The sequence below is a fragment of the Rana temporaria genome, chromosome 6, assembly GCF_905171775.1.
Source record: "Rana temporaria chromosome 6, aRanTem1.1, whole genome shotgun sequence".
Taxonomy (NCBI): domain Eukaryota; kingdom Metazoa; phylum Chordata; class Amphibia; order Anura; family Ranidae; genus Rana; species Rana temporaria.
Genome location: NC_053494.1, coordinates 194,728,100 through 194,741,670, shown reverse-complemented (window position 1 = coordinate 194,741,670; position 13,571 = coordinate 194,728,100). Strand labels below are relative to the sequence as shown.

At 43.6% G+C, this 13,571-nt stretch overlaps 1 protein-coding gene across 1 annotated transcript in view; it reads right to left on the bottom strand.

Moving 5' to 3' along the window:
• LRP1B (LDL receptor related protein 1B) overlaps positions 1–13,571 on the bottom strand; it is a 1,757,966-nt gene that overhangs the window by 1,394,194 nt on the left and 350,201 nt on the right. The gene's annotated exons all lie outside the window — the stretch shown is intronic.

The following is a 13,571-nucleotide window of genomic DNA, read 5'->3' as shown; positions in this document are numbered from 1 at the left end:
GTGTCCCCATGGGAAGATTTACCTTCTATTACTTTTCTGGGAACAACCTAAAATTTGGGATTTTCTTTTACTTTTAATGATAATGGTAAAAAAAAAACTAATTTTGAGGGTGGATCTGCAATAAAAAAGTTCCATCAATTAGAAGTTTAGCTACATAGTGATTTAGGTAGGTAGAAATATCAACAGTCAAAATAATTTGGGTTAAATGAATGTAGATATAGTTTAGAAACCCTTAATATTATTACGGAGGAAGTGATTAGTATTCTGTATCACTACAGGAAATGTCTTGTGAAGGAGAATTAAGGTGTTGGGGGGTCCTCAAAGGTTTTGGTATGGGGTCTCATCATACATGGTTACAGCCTTGGCAGGATGTGGAACTTCACTCTCATAATCAATATTGATAATTTTTAATCCTAATGCTGCTAGCATTTGTAAATATATAGGAAAGTATATTATATTTACTTGTTTTAAACTTTTTCTTTTAATATATTTCTTCAGGTACTTCCTGGTAAGGCCTCATATACACTGCTGCTGGTAAACAGATGTTTAGGAGCAGTTGGGCATTTCTTTCAACTGCTCCTGAACGCTCCTCTACGTTATCTTATCAGTACATGTACACTGGTTCGTTTATAGTCATTTTTAGGCAGTTGTGTTTAGAGGCTTTTTCTTGAACCCCAAAAAAATGCGTTCAGAAGCTGTGTTAGAGGCAGTTGAAGTGCCAAACGCAGCTAAACGCGGCTAAACACGGAAAAACTCAGCTAAACTCGTGTTTAGCAGCATTTTGTTTACAGACGTTTTTTTTTTTTCAAATGCTTCTAGACGCAAAGGCTGCTAAACGCGGCTAAACACTGCTAAACGCGGCTAAACGCAGCATGTAAACACGGCTCACTGTCTGTTTTTTACACACTGGTTTGTAGCTGTCAAGTTAAATTGTTTAGGAGAGTTTTAACAATGTCCCGTGTACATGAAGCCTTATCATGCCTAGGAAAATTATGCCATACATCTCAGGAGTCTTTAGAAGGAGAGGAGATGAGGAGGGGTTTGCTAAGTTAAGCACACTCTCCTGCATGTATAATTGAGCTAAGGGTAAGAAGTAAATGCTACATTTATCATTTGCCCTTACTCAAGATGGCCATGGCCAAAAAAGCTAGAGGGTGTCTTTCAGAGAAGTTTCTCACCAAAATAAAGCATAGAAACATGGATGGATGGGGGAGTTTGGTTTGAATATTAATATTAAATAAATAGCGTTTTTGGTTTGTGGTACTCAAATGCAGTGAAGATTCGCTTTGAGAAATTCCAAAACACAAGGTGGTGGAGGTAATGGTAACAAAGGTTGTTGTTGCCAATAGGGACCAATGCATTTAGTTCATGAAGAATATACTTTAGTAATGCTATCTTTTTAATGTAATATTTCTTTATTAGGGCATGAATATAAGAAAGAACAATATCTTATGCAAAACTGTATTCATATACCGTATTTATTCGAGTATAACGCGCAAAATTTTATACCCAAAAAAACAAAAGTTTGGGTGCGCGTTATACACGAGTGACTTTTGTATCACCTTGCCCCCCCCCCCCGCCACCGCCGCCGCTGCCGCTACCGCCGCCGCCACCGAAGCCACCAACGCCGCTACAACGTTAATCACCGCGGCGCGGGGGAACATTACAGACAGCTTTAGTTTGAATAGCTGTTTTCCCTGCCGTGCGTAGACACTCCCCCTTGGACTGATCTGCCCAATCGCGAGCAAGGGGGAGTGTCTATGCGTGGCAGGGAAAACAGCTGTTCAAACGAACGCTGTCTGTAATGTTCCCGCGCCGCGGTGATTAACAGTAGGTGGCTGCATATACAGGGGACATGGCTGGACATACGGGGACATGGCTGGTTATACAGGGGACATGGCTGGACATACAGGGGACATGGCTGGACATACGGGGACATGGCTGGTTATACAGGGGACATGGCTGGACATACAGGGGACATGGCTGGACATACGGGGACATGGCTGGTTATACAGGGGACATGGCTGGACATACAGGGGACATGGCTGGATATACAGGGGTCAATACATTGTCAATAAATGATTTTTGGCAATTACAATGATTTTATACCGATTTTTAATCGAAAATTAGGGGTGCGCGTTATACACGTGTGCGCGTTATACTCGAATAAATACGGTATGTAATATTATTTGATTCAAATAATAGGCATTAAAATAGACCATGCTTATAGTTCCATTATGTAGAAAGGTGGGACATCTCCCTCTCCTACTGTTTAGCAAGACTTAACAAAGAGATTCAAATTACCGGTACAACAAATTTGTATTAAGATTGTGTGGCACTGCTGGGCTTAAATACACAAACATAGATGCACTATAACACAAAGAATTGAATTACAATTATTTTGTTTTGTACATTATGATTTTATATTATATTATTTATCTTGTAATCATCTGCTGTTTGATATTAAACACATTTTGAGTGCTTCTCATCATTAAAGTGTGGGAAATAGAAGAAAACAAACATACATAGTCACTTACATGGCAGCAGCATTAGTCTAATGCGCTAAAACCCCGTACACACGGGCCGAATGTCGGGAGACATCAGCCTGTTCAATAAAAAAACGGCCAATATTCAGCCTGTGTGTATGTCAGTCGTTTGGACAGAAGCAGACTGTCAGAACACAACAGCTCAGCAGGAGGAGATCGCTGTACTAACTAAAAAATAAAAAAAAACTGTAAATGTGTACCAGGCTTAAAGCGGAGTTCCACCCAAAAATTTTACTTTTTGGAACCCTCCCCCCCTCCGGTGTCACATTTGACACCTTTCAAGGGGGAGGGGGGGGCAGATACCTGCGTAATACAGATATTTTGCTCCCACTTCCAGATATAGATACCCGAGTCACACGCGGGTATCTACGTCCTTTCTTGACCCCCCTACTGTCTTCTGGGAAACACACAGGTCCCAGAAGACAGCAGGGACCAGTGGCATTGCGCATCGCGAGTAACGCATGCGCAGTAGGGAACCAGGAAGTGAAGCCACACGGCTTCACTTCCTGATTTCCTTACCGAAGATGGCGGCGCAGCAACCTGCAGGGGAGGGATCGATCGGCTTCGGGTGCCGACATTGCGGGCGCCCTGGACAGGTAAGTGTCCTTATTTAAAAAATGCTGTATTTGTAGCTGCTGACTTAAAAAAAAAAATTGGCGGACCTCCACTTTAAGACCGAGAAGTGAGCACTCACATGACTGCTGATCAATCAGTTCTCAGTCTTCACCGAGCAAAGAGCAGCGGTAACTGTCAATTTTCACTCTCTGCTTTTCCACTCCATCTCAAACTGGAGTGCTGGGGTGTGGAGGGGGCAGAGGCAGGTAGCTCAGGCTCTCAGAGGTGTGCTGAGAGGTTGAGGCAGCTGGCAGTTAGACTTCTGGGTGAATCAGTCTGGACTGACTCCATGACATCATCCGACAGAATTTGGATCACAGGAATGCAAATAAGTGCCACCGTTTTAGCAGAATTATTTGCCCGCTACTGGGACTTTTTTAACCAATAGGCAGTGCCGCCAAAGTGTCTGCAAAGCACTGCTGCGGAGGCGCTTTGCAGGCACTTCGGCTGTGCTGCCCATTGATTTCAGTGATACCTCAAAGATTCTGCTTGCAGGACTTTTTTTAACGTCCCGCGAGTGCAAGGCTACAGTGTGAAAGCACTCAGGGCTGAATTTAGGGACATGGCTGAATTAAGGGACATGGCTGAATTTAGGGACATGGCTGAATTAAGGGACATGGCTGAATTTAGGGACATGGCCGAATTAAGGGACATGGCTGAATTTAGAGACAATGCTGCATTTGGGGACACAAGGCTGCATTTGGGGACACGTGGCTGCATTTTAAAAAAAGTATCGGTATTCGGTATCGGCGAGTACATGAAAAAAAGTATCGGTACTTGTACTCGGTCCTAAAAAAGTGGTATCGGGACAACCCTAGTTATAACCCTACCTTGGGCTAACCAAAATGCAACATACATTTTTTTATTTGTCTATAGTTCTATTTGTCACCCCCCTCCAAAAAAGAAGAAAAAAGAACAGGCAGCAGCTACAAAACCTGTACTGACTTTTACTATTAGGCTACTTACCTGTCCAGGCATCCAACCATGTCCTCACCTAAGTCGATTCTTGAATGAGCACCTGGGTGCTGACGTCGCCATCTTGGCTAAGGGTAACCGGCTTTACAGCGGCTTTCCTACGCACATGCGTGAATCGCGCTGCGCTCTCTCAATGGGCCAGCTGCGAGGTAAGGGGGGGGAAGGAGGAGGGTCCGGACTTCCGGCCCACTTCGTTGTGGCAAACTGAGCCTGAAGTGAGAGTGGGTACCTATCAAAACCAGGTTCCCGCTCCCTCCCCCCAACCAAAAGGTGCCAAATGTGGCAGCGGTGGGGGGGAGGCAGACAAGTGGATATCCCCTTTTGGATGGAGTGCCACTTTAATGTATTTCTTCAGGTTTGTGAAGTACCAAAAACAATCATATTCAGCAATCACAAAGGCATACATTTCCCTTGTGACGGAGGGGTTAAAACAATGCTCTCAGCATGAAGGGAAAAAGGAAAAAAATGTTATATCATTTCTACTTTACACCTAACAAGTTGCAGAGAATTGTTGTGAAAAGTTGTATGGATCAGGTCAAGACAAAACGACCTTGAGTTTGATTTTTCTAATTTTCTTGCAAACAAGAGAGGGCAACACGAGTCAAAGCTTTGAACACCAGCAAAAAGGCCCGTGGACTAAAAAAAAAAAAGGCCATTCTTTAAAGAAATTATATGTTTGAGTGAATAGATATTTTTTCTGGTTTTCACTCCCCATATTTCAGTAAAAATATAATAAAGCCATTGAAAGAAAATATACTTTAAAATGCATTTCAAGGTCGTTATTTAATAAAGTAATCATAACCCGCAGCCCAAGTATAAAATACCGAGCTCGTAGAATTTGCGATGGGAATTGAGAGGGAAGTGTTCCTCAAAATGGGGTTTTGTGAGGTGACGGATGGAGTGATGTCGAGTGAAAGGATCACAAATGTTCAACTAAACCCTCGTAAAACTACCAAATAGAAAATTATTTTCAAGATTTAAAGTGTCCTTGCGTTGGCAACATATAGAAACTGTATCCACAAATCTCTTTTATCGTGTCCTAAGAGGAGCCCATTGCAAACGGAATCTATTCACTGCTACAAAGTAACTACAATGGAAAGCGTGTGAGACATGTATCAGGTGGATGGAGAAAGGCAAAAGTCAAACTTCTGCAATAAAAAAACTTACCTGCCTGTTCACAATATTCTATTGAATATACGCTGAGCTGCGCATGCTCAGCATGCATTCTTAGCATTGTGCCAGTGTTCTGGGATAAATGACTCCCAGGCAGTGGCGGTGCGTCCATTAAGGGCGCAGGAGCGCCACCCCCTCTCTCCTGCACCTGTCTATCACCATAGATAGATTCATGCATTACATGAATCTATCTATTGTGACTGCTGCCACCCCCTATTCAGGTGTCCGGCCCCACAGGCTCTAATAGGCTTCCAAATTGAACACAGTGTTGTGTTAGGCTTCCCTAACATGGAGCCGCCTCCCACCTCTCAGCCAGTCAGGTGCATGGGTCACCTGATTGGCTGAAACCACATGCGCTGCGATTGGATGCCTATCAGGCGTCCAATAATAGCAGAGGACGGGAGAAGACATAGAGGACTCGGAGCGTAGAGGACAGCACCAAGACAGGTAAGTGCTGGGCGGGGGGGGCACACTGGTAGCATTTGATGGGGCACAGTAGCGACAATTGATGGGACACACTGGCGGCAATTGATGGGACACACTGGCGGCAATTGATGGGGCACACTGGCAGCAATTGATGGGGCACATTAGCGGCAATTGATGGGGCACACCGGCAGTAATTGATGGGGCACACTGGCAGCTATTGATGGGGCACACTGGCAGCAATTGATGGGGCACACTGGCAGCAATTGATGGGGCACATTAGCGGCAATTGATGGGGCACACTGGCAGCAATTGATGGAGCACACTGGCAGCAACTGATGGGGCACACTGGCAGCAATTGATAGGCACAGTGGTGGCAATTAATAGGCACAGTGGTGGCAATTGATGGGCACACTGGCAGCAATTTATGGGCACAGTAGCTGCGTTTGATGGCGCAGTGGTTTGCAATTTATGGGTACAGTGGCTGCATTTGATGGGCACAGTAACTGTGCACGATGGGGTTTTTTTTTGCACCCCCAATTTTTTTTAGCACCAGCCGCCACCCCTCCTATGTGCATGCACAAGAGTCGTGTCATCCCTGCCAGCTTGTTGGGAGGGCGAAATTTAAGCACCCAGGAAGTCAGTGGCTAAGGATTCAATGGTCACATTGCTGGAATAGAGATAAGTGTTCTGCAGATTTTAGTTCCAGTGTAATAGGAAATTAATTATTAGATAAAAACAAACTGTGCAACATTGACTAAAGTTAAATAATTCCCTTGTATTATGTGTACACCATTTATGTGCCTCTTGAAGAAAAAAGAAGCCCAGCTATTATTGTTCACGCTCACAACCTGAGATGGGAATTATTCACCTTTAGTCTAAGCTGCACAGTTTGTTAATATCTACAGATGCCCCTTATTTTTGGGTAAAGGTGAACTAACCCTTTAACCACTTGCTTACTGGGCACATATACCCCCTTCCTGCCCAGACCAATTTTCAGCTTTCAGCGCTGTCACACTTTAAATGACAATTGAGCGGGCATGCAACACTGTACCCATATAAAATTTATATTTCCCCCCTAATACTTAACCAAACCCCGTCTCGATTCAGCAATGTACATCAGAGCAGTGGCTCTCCAAGATCTCTTTGTCTTAATTCTCTCACACAGCAGTAGGAGCTGTTGATTCTGCTGCTGTCAATCACAGCCAGTGAGCCAATGAAGAGAGAGCAAGCGGGTGAGGCTGAGCCGTGCTCTGTGTGTGAATAGACACACAGAAAGTGGCTTGTGAGCAAGCCTGCTCGAGTGCCCCCATAGCAAGAAGCTTGTTATCTGGGGCACTGTCATTCACAGCTAGTGAGCCAGTGAGGAGAGAGCAAGGGGATGGGGCCAAGCCGTGCTCTGTGTGTGAATAGACCCAGAATGTGGCTCGTGAGCAAGCCTGCTCGAGTGCCCCCATAGCAAGAAGCTTGTTATTGTGGGCACTGTCATTCACAGCTAGTGAGCCAATGAGGAGAGAGCAAGGGAATGGGGCAGAGCCGTGTCCTGTGTGTGAATAGACACACAGAATGCGGCTCGCAAGCAAGCCTGCTCAAGTACCCCCATAGCAAGTATCTTACTATTGAGGGGCACTCACTGCTGTCAAACAAAGCCAGTGAGTCAATGAAGAGAGAGCAAGGGGGTGGGGCCGAGTCATGCTCTGTGTGTGTGTGTGGATGGACACACAAATCACAGCTTGGGAGTGAGCCTTCTCAAGTGCCCCCATAGCAAGCAGCTTGCTATTGGGGGCACTCGGCGGAAGAGCCAGGACCACCACCAGGGGACCCAAAAAGAAAAGGATTGAAGCTGCTCTGTACAAAACCATTGCACAGAGCAGGTAAGTAAAACATGCTTTTTTTTTTAAACAAATCTTTCCTTTAGAATTACTTCAATTTGATATGAAATGTTGTATTTGTTTGTATCCTATATGGGCAATGATGTCAGTGCAGTAGGGTTCCAGGTCCATAGTGCCCTGAATCTTCTATAAATACCTTTAAGCATAAGGTCAGGTTAGCAGTGGGCATTCTGTGCTGCATGATGGGAGCCAAGTAGTAAAGAAAACCTGTTTCAGATTTAACCACTTCATTACTGGGCACTTAAACCCCCTTCGTGCCCAGACCAATTTTCAGCTTTCAGCGCTGACGCATTTTGAATGACAATTGCGCGGTCATACAACACTGTACCCAAATTATATTTTTATCATTTTTTTCCCACAAAGAGAGCTTTCTTTTGGTGGTATTTGATCACCTCTGTGATTTTTATTTTTTGCGCTATAAACATAAAAAAACAGAACATTTTGAAAAAAAAACACAATATTTTTAACTTTTTGTTATAATAATATCCCATATATAAAAAAAAAATAAAAAATCCCTCGGTTTAGGCCGATACGTATTCTTCTACATATTTTTGTTAAAAAGAAAATTGCAATAAGCGTATATTGATTGGTTTACGCAAAAGTTATAGCGCCTACAAAATAGGGGATAGATTTATGTTTTTTTTTTTTACTAGTAATGGCGGTGATTTGCGATTTTTTTGTCAGGTCTGCGATATTGCGGCGGACGTATCGGACACTTTTGACACAATTTTGGGACCATTCACATTTATACAGCGTCAGTGCTATAAAAATGCACTAAATACTGTATAAATGTGACTGGCAGTGAAGGGGTTAACACCAGGGGGTGAGGAAGGGGTTAAATATATTCCCTGGGTGTTCTAACTGTGTGTGGAGGGGAGTGACTGGGGGAGGTGACCGATGCTGTGTCCCTATGTAAAGGGACACAGATCGGTCTCCTCTCTCCCTGACAGGACGTGGAGCTCTGTGTTTACACACAGAGCTCCACGTCCTGCTGCCACCGCCGATCGCGGGTGTCTGGCGGACATTACGGCCGCCAGGCACACGCATCGGCTCCCGAGCGATGCGCCGGGCACGTTGTTTCCCCGCTGTGCGCCCCCAGCGGCGCACACAGGGAATGACAACAATAGGACGTCTAAAGAAGTCCACTCGGCACTTGAGAGCCGCGCTGTGGACATCTTTCGTTCATAGTGCGGATCCCAAGTGGTTATTAAGCAGAATGGTTCACCTAGTATTAAATCAGCGCCTTACTTCCAATATCTGTTATTCTCATATTGGCCTTGTGCAGAACAAGTCTTTGCTTTTTCCTGGTTTGGAACCGTCCAAAAAAATATAAATGTTTATCTTGCATTATGCAAATTATTGTGCATGTGTGATTGTTTCATTATAAACAATGTTAGAGTTTATGACTTGAAATTAAAAAAGACACGATGTCTCATATTTTTGAATCTTTTTACAGTTGAAATGCAAGCTGGATTTCCAGGTCAGGATCGGCAGCCGTAAACCTGACTCAGATTATGCATTGCAAACAATAAACATTGCTGAATCTGCACAGACCCTCTGTGTGGCTTTCCCTGGTGCCAAAACCTACATGTGTGGGCTTATTGTTTGGGTGGCTCGATGAAGCTTACGAGCAGGGAAAAAAAAAGCTGAATAAATTGACTTTCACCCACGGGAGAAATGAACTCAGAGGCTTACAACAGCAAATTCAGCTGAGTTTTCTAAACCACCCTGCGCTGCTTCCAAGTTACATATTCGATGTCAGAATGTAATCGCAGTCTGGAGATGGGGTTATCAGGGGTACCTGGAAAGAACTAAAACCGAACAATGCAATCAGCTGAACAGCATGAGAAGATTAAACATATCAATAGGCACCAGGGAATAAAGCATGGGTCCCAAGAGCGATTGATGCTGCGTGCACGTCCCTCAACAGCCGCGGACAGGGCAAAAAGCAATAATACGCAGCTGACAGTTATTGATTGCACATCAAATATGACATTTCATACAGGCATTAATGTTACAGTACAGTCATGAAGACATGAACATTCTTCAATTAAACTCAGTTAAATGGTCAGTCCACTTAAATTTTGTATCAATATCCGCAATTACCCCCTCTCGAAATTTCACCGGCTCATACCCAATATCTCTCTTCATGCATGGACAGACAAAGGAATCACGTTAGAACCAGATCTTTACTCCCATAACTTACTTAAACCCTTCTCTACCCTTCAAGCTGACTATGCCCTTCCAACATTAGAATACTATTGCAACTTTGCTGCCATGGTCACAGGGTATCTGTCAGGGCTGGGCTCAGCTCTTCCTTCTCAGAGCAGCTCAGCTGTTGGTTAATTGTCAGCTCTAATATTTCCAGACTCACCTGGTGATGATATCCTGCTCGTCAGTCCTGCTGGCTACTTAAGCTGTTTAGTCCAGATCCTCTCTGCCTTTGCCTGGTCAACATATCAGAGACTCTCTCCTGTGTACCTGTAAAAGACTTGCTTGGCTGATGTCCCTTCTGGCTCCTGATCTTCCTTGCTGTTCCACAATGCTGATTCGCTGGTTTCCTGATTTCCTGGCTTGTCCTGAAGGACGCTGATCCCTGGCTCCCTGACGTCCTGGCTTGTCTGACTATCCGTTACGGTTACCGAACTCTGGCTATGTTTTGAATAAGTTTGCTCTGTTTTACCTTTTATTTGTATTACTAAACTAGTGTGATTTTTACTGCACTTCTGTCTCGGTCTGATTAATGATTTCTGACAGTATTGTATCATCCATGCAAAGACCCTTTCCCTCTGCTATCTGGATGGTTCTTTTCTAGGTCTACCAAAGACTAGTGTTGAGCAGAATATGCCATATTCGATTTCGCGATATATCTCGAATATATATTCGAATATTCGAGATATATTCGCTAAATTCGAATATTCGTGATATTTTATCGAAATTAATTGAATGCGATTTTTCGCTATTGCGAATGCGAAAATAATTGCGATTTTTTAATAACTGCGGTAGGAGCGCTCTGATTGGCTTAGAATATTCGTGATATTTTATCGAAATATCGCAACATGCGAATGCGATATTTATTGCGCAATTTCGAGATATGCTGGAGGAGCGCTCTGATTGGCTCAGAATATTCGTGATATTTTATCGAAATATCGCAACATGCGAATGCGATATTTATTGCGCAATTTCGAGATATGCTGGAGGAGCGCTCTGATTGGCTCAGAATATTCGTGATATTTTATCGAAATATCGCAACATGCGAATGCGATATTTATTGCGCAATTTCGAGATATGCTGGAGGAGCGCTCTGATTGGCTCAGAATATTCGTGATATTTTATCGAAATATCGCAACATGCGATTGCGATATTTATTGCGCAATTTCGAGATATGCTGGAGGAGCGCTCTGATTGGCTCAGAATATTCCTGATATTTTATCGAAATATCGCAACATGCGAATGCGATATTTATTGCGCAATTTCGAGATATGCTGGAGGAGCGCTCTGATTGGCTCAGAATATTCCTGATATTTTATCGAAATATCGCAACATGCGAATGCGAAATTTATTGCAGATATTTCGAAAACTGCTGTAGCAGCACTCTGAAATCGAATATGTATGATATTTTAACCAAAATACATATTGCGATTGCGATTTTTCGATCGCGCATGCGCAATTGCGCGAACAACACGCGACCATTTCCTGGAGCCTTGCCAGTTTCCCAATATTACAGCAACATGGTGGGAAGCAATTTCTCAAAGTCTGAGGAAAAGTTGCTGATTTGTGTAAGTATTTTGACCACTGTTATTTCATCATCTTCAACTGCATTTAAGTCTAGTTTAAAAGTTAGTATATATGATCAGATATTAGTATTTAACCAAAAATGTGTCTCCTGCTTTTACAAAACTACAAGTCCCAGCATGCCTGGACAGCTGCAGACACCCTGGTTGGCAAATGTGTATTTAGGCACTTTTCCTTGTTATTTAGCATAATGAATTTAAAATTTTTTTGGACATAGGACGTATGCGAACGTCCTGACTTCAGTGTCCTCAAGGCCCAAGGACGTTCGAATACATATTGCCCTTTAGATGTTGCAGAACTACAACTTCCAGCATGCCTGGGAATGCTGGCACTTCTAGTATTGTAAGTTCTGCAGGCCCACATTTTTCAGGCCTTTATGCACGGGTCTCTAAACTGTGGCACCCTAGATGCAGCAAAAGTAAAATTCTTAGCATGCACTGACAGACCGTGGCTGATGGGAGTAGTAGTTTTGCAACAGCTGGAGGTGGACTGGTCTTGAAACCCAGAGTTAGGTAACAAACCCGTAGTGTTTTGCAACCATTCTGCCTCCAGCTGGTTATTTTCTGTTGAAAAGCCTGTGGCGTGCAAAACACAACCCAAAAACTCCACCCGGTGCAAGGAAAAATTTGCACACACCTAAAGAGTGACATCACAAAAAACTGCGACGGTTGCATACGTCAGTGGTCCTCCGAAAAGGTCCCGTCTCTGACCCCCCGGGGCGTTAGGCTCCTAGGCTCCTGACAGGGAAAAGAGTTACTGTGGTCCATACAGCCGAAGCCATATGGACCCATCTCGGTCCAAGCAGCGCAATCAACACGCGAACAACACGCGACCATTTCCTGGAGCCTTGCCAGTTTCCAACTTATGATCGCAGCGCAATCACACAGCAACATGGTTGGAAGCAATTTCACTAAGTCTGAGGAAAAGTTGCTGATTTGTGTAAGTATTTTGACCACTGTTATTTCATCATCTTCAACTGCATTTAAGTCTAGTTTAAAAGTTAGTATATATGATCAGATATTAGTATTTAACCAAAAATGTGTCTCCTGCTTTTACAAAACTACAAGTCCCAGCCCAGCCCAGCATTTTAGTCTAGTTTAAAAGTTAGTATATATGATCATATATTAGTATTTCACAAAAAATGTGTCTCCTGCTTTTACAAAACTACAAGTCCCAGCATGCCTGGACAGCTGCAGACACCCTGGTTGGCAAATGTGTATTTAGGCACTTTTCCTTGTTATTTAGCATAATGAATTTAAAAATTTTTTGGACATAGGACGTATGCGAACGTCCTGACTTCAGTGTCCTCAAGGCCCAAGGACGTTCGAATACATATTGCCCTTTAGATGTTGCAGAACTACAACTTCCAGCATGCCTGGGAATGCTGGCACTTCTAGTATTGTAAGTTCTGCAGGCCCCCATTTTTCAGGCCTTTATGCATGGGTCTCTAAACTGTGGCACCCTAAATGCAGCAAAAGTAAAATTCTTAGCATGCACTGACAGACCGTGGCTGATGGGAGTAGTAGTTTTGCAACAGCTGGAGGTGGACTGGTCTTGAAACCCAGAGTTAAGTAACAAACACGTAGTGTTTTGCAACCATTCTGCCTCCAGCTGTATTTTTCCTGTTGAAAAGCCTGTGGCGTGCAAAACACAACCCAAAAACTCCACCCGGATGCAGTGAAAAATGTGCACACACCTAAAGAGTGACATCACAAAAAACTGCGACTGGTACATACGTCAGTGGTCCTCCGAAAAAGGTCCCGTCTCTGACCCCCCGGGGCGTTAGGCTCCTGACAGGGAAAAGAGTTAGCAACGCATATCTCCCCTATACGTGTATCCTGTGTTGTTAATAATATATTCATAATTATGCAAATGATAATGGCTGCTATATTTATGCAAAAAAGGTGGCGACCGAAATGGCAGGATATAAAATCTTTCATGTTACCCCTGTCATTGATTAATAAGGCGAGAATGCTTCCAATTGTTGAATAGCATACATTTACGTCATATATCCATAAGGCTGTCAACAGAAGTATTACAATATACTTTGTTCTTCATCTTGCAGAAGTTCCTGGAAACAGGATATGATGACCTGCGGCGGCAGCCACAGAAAAGGGCTGTGGTCAGCGCCCTAATCGCTGACTTTGGCGGC